Genomic DNA, 5,794 nt, shown 5'->3' with positions numbered 1-5,794 from the left:
GGCCGTCACAGAGCAGCTGTATTTGTACTGACATTAGATTACACAGAGGTGCACTCTATTTAGTCATTAGCACTCATCAGGCAATGTCTATGAGTAACTGACTGCACTCAGACCAAAGGGGGCTGAATAATTACGCACACCCCACTTTGCAGTTATTTATTTGTAAAAAATGTTTGGAATCATGTATGATTTTCGTTCCACTTCTCACGTGTACACCACTTTGTATTGGTCTTTCACGTGGAATTCCAATAAAATTGATTCATGTTTGTGGCTGTAATGTGACAAAATGTGGGAAAGTTCAAGGGGGCCGAATACTTTTGCAAGCCACTGTATGTGGGTTACAGTTGCTCCAAGAAGAAATGGTAAAAATAGTAACAGTAACAGACTAAACTCCAAACAATACATTTTAATATTAATTAGTCATTGTCAATTGTTTATTTGTCCTGTTCTCATTGTATGGCAAATTATGATGGCTGTTTGGTATCTGTTTGCATACGATGCATACTCTCTCTCTCTTCATATGTGTGTGTGTGTGTTAAAGTGTCCAAAACTGTAAAACAAAAAACAAACACACAAAAAAACGTTTGATCTGGCTGAATGACTGACAGATTGCCAAATTGCAAAACTCTTAGCTGCATCTCTATCAGGTAATGTTCATATGTTGATTCATGGTTTTCTTCAGTTTTTGATCTACTGCAGAATATCTTTAAGGTCATCTGCTATAAAATCCCAGGCCAGGAAAATCTCCTTCATGTTTTTCTGTTTTATCCTCAGTTACTTTGACACAACAGCATCTGCAGTGATGCTCACACCTCACAAGTGTCTGCTTAGTTTGTATACATACATAGTTTATACTGAGTTTTTAATTGCAGAGAAACAGTCAAATAATTTGGAATGAAATATCTTTTATTTACAAGGTTTACAGGGTTCTTTTAACAGTGCATATCCAAGATAAATGATCATATTTATAATATTTCTGATTGAGTCAAAATTGAATTGAATCGAATCATGACCTTGTGAATGAGAACAGAATCAATTGTAGGAATCAGTGACAATAACCAGCCCTGCTCACACACTTCTAGATCTGAAAGTCTACTTTTATTGTTTATTTTAAAAAAAAAGACAAAGTCCAGCCTGCTGCTCTTACAGTCTAACACTCATAATAAAAGCACAGTAACGGTGACGTCATTAGTGACTTTGCCCTGTTTGTCATATAAACCGTTTGAGTGACCTGCAGGTCTGGACATCCCTCAGTTCAGTTCAGTCAGAGCAGCAGAGCTAATGTCTGAACCACAGCACTGACTTTAATCGACATCCAAGCTCATACAGATTTCTTTGGTCAGAGGAGATTTCATTCATGTACCCGGACTAGCTGCCTTCCTTGACCGCTAGCTAGTTAGCTAACTAGCTAAGGACGTTAGATTATCTTAAAAACACATTTAACTTAGCGAAACAGTGCGGAGGGGTTTCGTTTCCTTCTGTCGGTTATTTTCGGTTTATTGAACAACACCTCAGGCTGTCAGTGTGTAACAGTCGGTGTGGTTTTGGAAAGGTTCATTATAACTAAAACATCATGCCAGTGTTACAGGATACTGTTTTCTTCACGCCTGACTCAGCGGAGGAGGATTTAAAAAACGTACTTACGATCGGTGAGAATCAGCCCATGAAAATCTGATAAATGTTACAGTTTTATGAAGCAGGAAAGCACATTTAGTGTTTTTTCCTGTAAATATATATGTTTGAATGAATTAAACATAAAAATATAGCGCCATGCCAACTTCTAGCTTTGCTTGAACAAAGCGGATGACACGAACAAGCAGAAAACATAAAGAACTCTGAGGGCTGAGAGCACAAAACGAAGCCGATCGAGCCCCAAACCATCTGCAAACCTGTGCGGTTATTACAGTAAACACAGCAGTCTTTCCTCTCTATCTGCGGCTTTATAAACGGAGTTATTGTGAGTAACACGAATGTTAACAGAGGGAGGATTTTACTGAAGCACACTGATCAGCACTGTCACAGCTTTCGGTCTTTCAGCAGTCTCATTATTTTTATTTCCTTGTCATTTTTATTTACTTCCAAAACGTGATGGTCACAGTGATCGACAGTCTGATATAACAGGTAGATTTGTTTGGTATTGTATTGCGTCACTGTTTCACATAATGGCATTATCAAAATGTGGCGATGGACAGTTTTATGGTAGTAATTAGAATCAAATTTATGAAAAAGTAGACCCCCGCAAGACAAATCTTGGGGAAGGCTCTATCTGAGGAGGAGGTTGTCGTCCTATCCGCTAACGTGGAGGAGGCGGGGATTATGGGCTGTCCTGCGGCCGGACACCAGTGGGCGATTCAGCGAGTAGGGATGGCGAAATGCTTTCTTTACCTTTTTTTATAATATGTCTTCCCTTATTTAAAAACAGAATTGTTTTTTAACAGAGCCATTTGTAATGTAACTACTCGGCACCGCAATGGAGGGGCTCAGCCGGGCTCCGCTTGCTGATCACACTTTGATGACAAGAGGAGTCGGATTAACGGGAATCATGGCGGAGAGGAACCAGGACCAGCAGACCATAAACCTAGAGACCAGCGACGGAGGGCAGCGCTCCGAAGCTCCCAACGAGCTCCAGGTCAGTGTCCCGGATTTTTTTTTACCCTACAACGGACCGTTTATCATCCGGTTTATTCTGGTTTTAGAAAGGACGGTTGGGCTTTTGGCGCCTCTGAAAAACAAACTAATAAGAAGGGCCAACCAGTCCACGAGAGTACCATGCTCCAGAAAGCTGTCGTCTGCAGACAGCCGGGTTTGAGAGCCGCAGTCAGGCTTCTCTGAGGTTCAGGCTCATGTTAATGAACCATTGTTACTAACAGCCAGACACTGTAAACTTGTGAAGGTGTGCAGTGCTACAGTTTAAATATAATAACCATCCAAACTATTGTTACCTGATGTTCATATATGGCCATGAGTATTATATCTACATGTGCACTTTGTGTTTCTGTTTGTTTCTATCTGTTGTAGTACCTTCGTTTTCTGTGTTTTTAAATGCCGAAGTTTAATCATTTACAGAAAGAATTAAAGCCACACATTAATTATAACATGTTAATAACCAGAAAATATCTTTAGACACCACGATCACCAATAAAAACATGTTGTGCTTGACTTTTACAGTACCAATAAAACAATAATAACCCACACGCATATTATAATAGTATATAAAATGACTAAACTGTTCACCCTATCTGTAAGGGAGAGGCCAGCTAGCCTTCAAAGGATTTGCACCAGAGAGAAACTGTACAGCTGTGATGAATGTAGATCACTATCTACTCAATCAGGTAACCTGAAGAAAAACATCAAAATTCATACTGGAGAGAATCTGTTCACATACAGAAAATATGGGAATGCTTTCACTCTTTCAGGCTCCTTGAGTCGCCATCAGCAAATCCATATGGAGGAAAGGTCATCCATCCAGGGAGACAGGCAATACATTTGAAACCAGTGTGAGAAAACCTTTACTCAGAAAGGTACTCTGGTGTGTCACATGTTAGTTCAGGCTGGAGACAAACCACACTGGGGGAAAGAATGCAAAGCGCTTTCAGGAAAAGGTTGAACTTGGTGCACTGTGAAAACCTTCATGACAGGGAATAAACTGACAGATTATGCTGCGGCTGACTGAGACACTCAAGTCCAGACTTTAGTGTAGACCTTTAGAGCTAAAAATGTATTGTGCAAGTAGTCTATACATGTTAGCAAGGCTGCTGAGAAGTAACCATCAACATATGTGGGATTGAAACTGAGCAGATGAAATGAATCAGACGTGTGAAAAATATGTTTTGTTCTAAACCTCTGAGATGATATATTGAATTGACAGTTTTCTGTGACTCCGATGAACAAATCAGTTGTTTAACATTCAGTGCTTTTGTGTTTTTTGGAAGGGAGATGTAGGAACTTACTGTTACAGTTTGACTTTGCATCTGGAACTCTTTAGTTCTTGTTGATCTTGCCATAAAGTGTTTCACGATTTTAAAGTGCAAAATACAGTTCTATATTTTAAAGAAACCTCTGAGACGAGTTATCAATTTGACGTTGATCTTTGACTCCAGTGATCAAATTAATTGTTTGATATTTTGTATTTTTGTTTCCTGCTCACAAAAGTTGTTAATAAATATGGACATTACTGTTCATCTGGGCAAATGGAATCAATCTGAGAGCAGGGGAGAAGGGACAGAAGCAAAAAAAAGGTAAAGTATTACAGCTATTAACTTGTTCCTTATGCTGTTTTGTTCAGTTAAAAAGAAATGATTTAACTACGCCCCTCCTTCTGCAGAAAGATAATTACCTAAAAGTTCAAGCTATGATAGATCTAACTTAAACAAAAAAAAGAAGAAGAGGAGCTTAAAAACATGGAGTTGCCATCATAGAGTGGGCCCATCAAGTTGGTTTGGGATGAACTGGACAGAAGATTGAAAAGCAACCTACAAGCGCTACACATTTATGGAAACTTTTACAGCAGAATTGGGAAGAACCTTTTGAAGAATATCCCCAAAGTTGATTCTGTTCATCTGTACGTAGTGTTTTCAGTGGGAGAACGTTTTGTCACTTATCCAAGTGACTTCTTCAGTCTCAGCTGTCTGCTGGTTTGACCAATCTTATAAACAGTACATTTGGACAATGACCGAAACCAGCTGAATGAACAATGAAATGTTTCTGCACTGAAAATGCTATTTCCAGATGAAAAAAATCAACCTTTTGGGATTTAACTACCTGGATGATTGAGCATGCATCAAGACCTTTCGAAGAATATTTTGTTTCCTCTGTAGAAAGAAGGACACTAGTGTGTTCAGCTGTCATATCTGCCAAAGGTTACTATTTTGAGTCAAAAGTCTAGAATTAATTTTGATTACAAATGGATTCTCTGATTTTGTTTTTTAACCTTAGTTGTTTGTTAGTTCTGTGCTTTCATTTCAAAATACAAAGAGACATTAAACTACTTGAATTTCAGTAAGACTGGAAAAATTGTGGCGCTCTAAAGCTTTTGACCAGAGTGTGTATATATAGAGAAAATATATATACTTCTGAGTCATATGTAAACATCTGTTTTCAAAAGAAAGAAGCTGCTGATAAAAATTAATTTCAAAAATTAGTCATCAATAAACTGTATTAACAATAACTGGGGGCGGTGGCGGGTGGGGGACTGCGGGGGCTCCATTCCAAACTAATTTATGGTGGTTTATTATTCTATTGTGAGAGTATAATTTTAGCTACAATATGACAGTAATAGAAAAAGAACTTCTAAATTTTAAAATTTCAAGATTATAATGAAATTTCAGCGGCAGTGTCAGTCCAGCAGACTGCCGTTTTCTCCAACTGATACCAGTCCAGCAGACTGCAGGCTGCAGTCCAGCAGAGTACAGGGTACAGTCCAGTATCTTATAAGCCCTGCTGTAAACAAACACATTTTTAAGATATTCTCATTTTTTAAAATGGAAGACATATTTTGAGAAATATGAAAGGAAGATGAGCCGATGAGGTGGTGTAACACCTGATTTTTCTCTAAATTTAACGCCTGATGCACTGGGTGCATTTTTAGGTAAATACTTTGATATAACTTTGCTGTTTGCAGTTTTTAACATAAATATTTTAAAAAGAATACAGTTTATATTTGCATTTCAAGTTATAAAAAGGACTTTTTTAAAACATGTATGTGGTTTTTACAGTAAAAAACAAACAAACACTTTTTCTACTCAGATTGTATTTTTTTTAGATTGTTTGCGTTAATGCAGCATGTCAATGAACA

The 5,794-nt window shown here is 38.0% G+C and overlaps 1 long non-coding RNA gene across 4 annotated transcripts; it reads left to right on the top strand.

Annotated features, from left to right (window-relative positions):
* Positions 1 to 1,226: 1,226 nt before the first annotated feature.
* On the top strand, positions 1,227 to 4,763 carry LOC116320176. Of its 4 annotated transcripts, none has more exons than XR_005611894.1 (6): positions 1,227 to 1,649; positions 2,099 to 2,121; positions 2,233 to 2,629; positions 3,247 to 3,332; positions 3,417 to 3,497; positions 4,153 to 4,763. It is a non-coding gene; the product is annotated as an uncharacterized LOC116320176 (long non-coding RNA). The 4 variants fall into 4 exon arrangements; XR_005611895.1 differs by lacking the exon at positions 4,153 to 4,763 and having other exon boundaries at positions 2,233 to 2,358; positions 2,439 to 2,629; positions 3,417 to 4,141; XR_005611893.1 differs by lacking the exon at positions 4,153 to 4,763 and having other exon boundaries at positions 3,417 to 4,141.
* The last annotated feature ends 1,031 nt before the right edge of the window (positions 4,764 to 5,794 follow it).

The sequence above is a fragment of the Oreochromis aureus genome, linkage group 3, assembly GCF_013358895.1.
Source record: "Oreochromis aureus strain Israel breed Guangdong linkage group 3, ZZ_aureus, whole genome shotgun sequence".
NCBI classification, from domain to species: Eukaryota; Metazoa; Chordata; class Actinopteri; order Cichliformes; family Cichlidae; genus Oreochromis; species Oreochromis aureus.
This window is presented reverse-complemented; position numbering and strand designations above follow the sequence as displayed.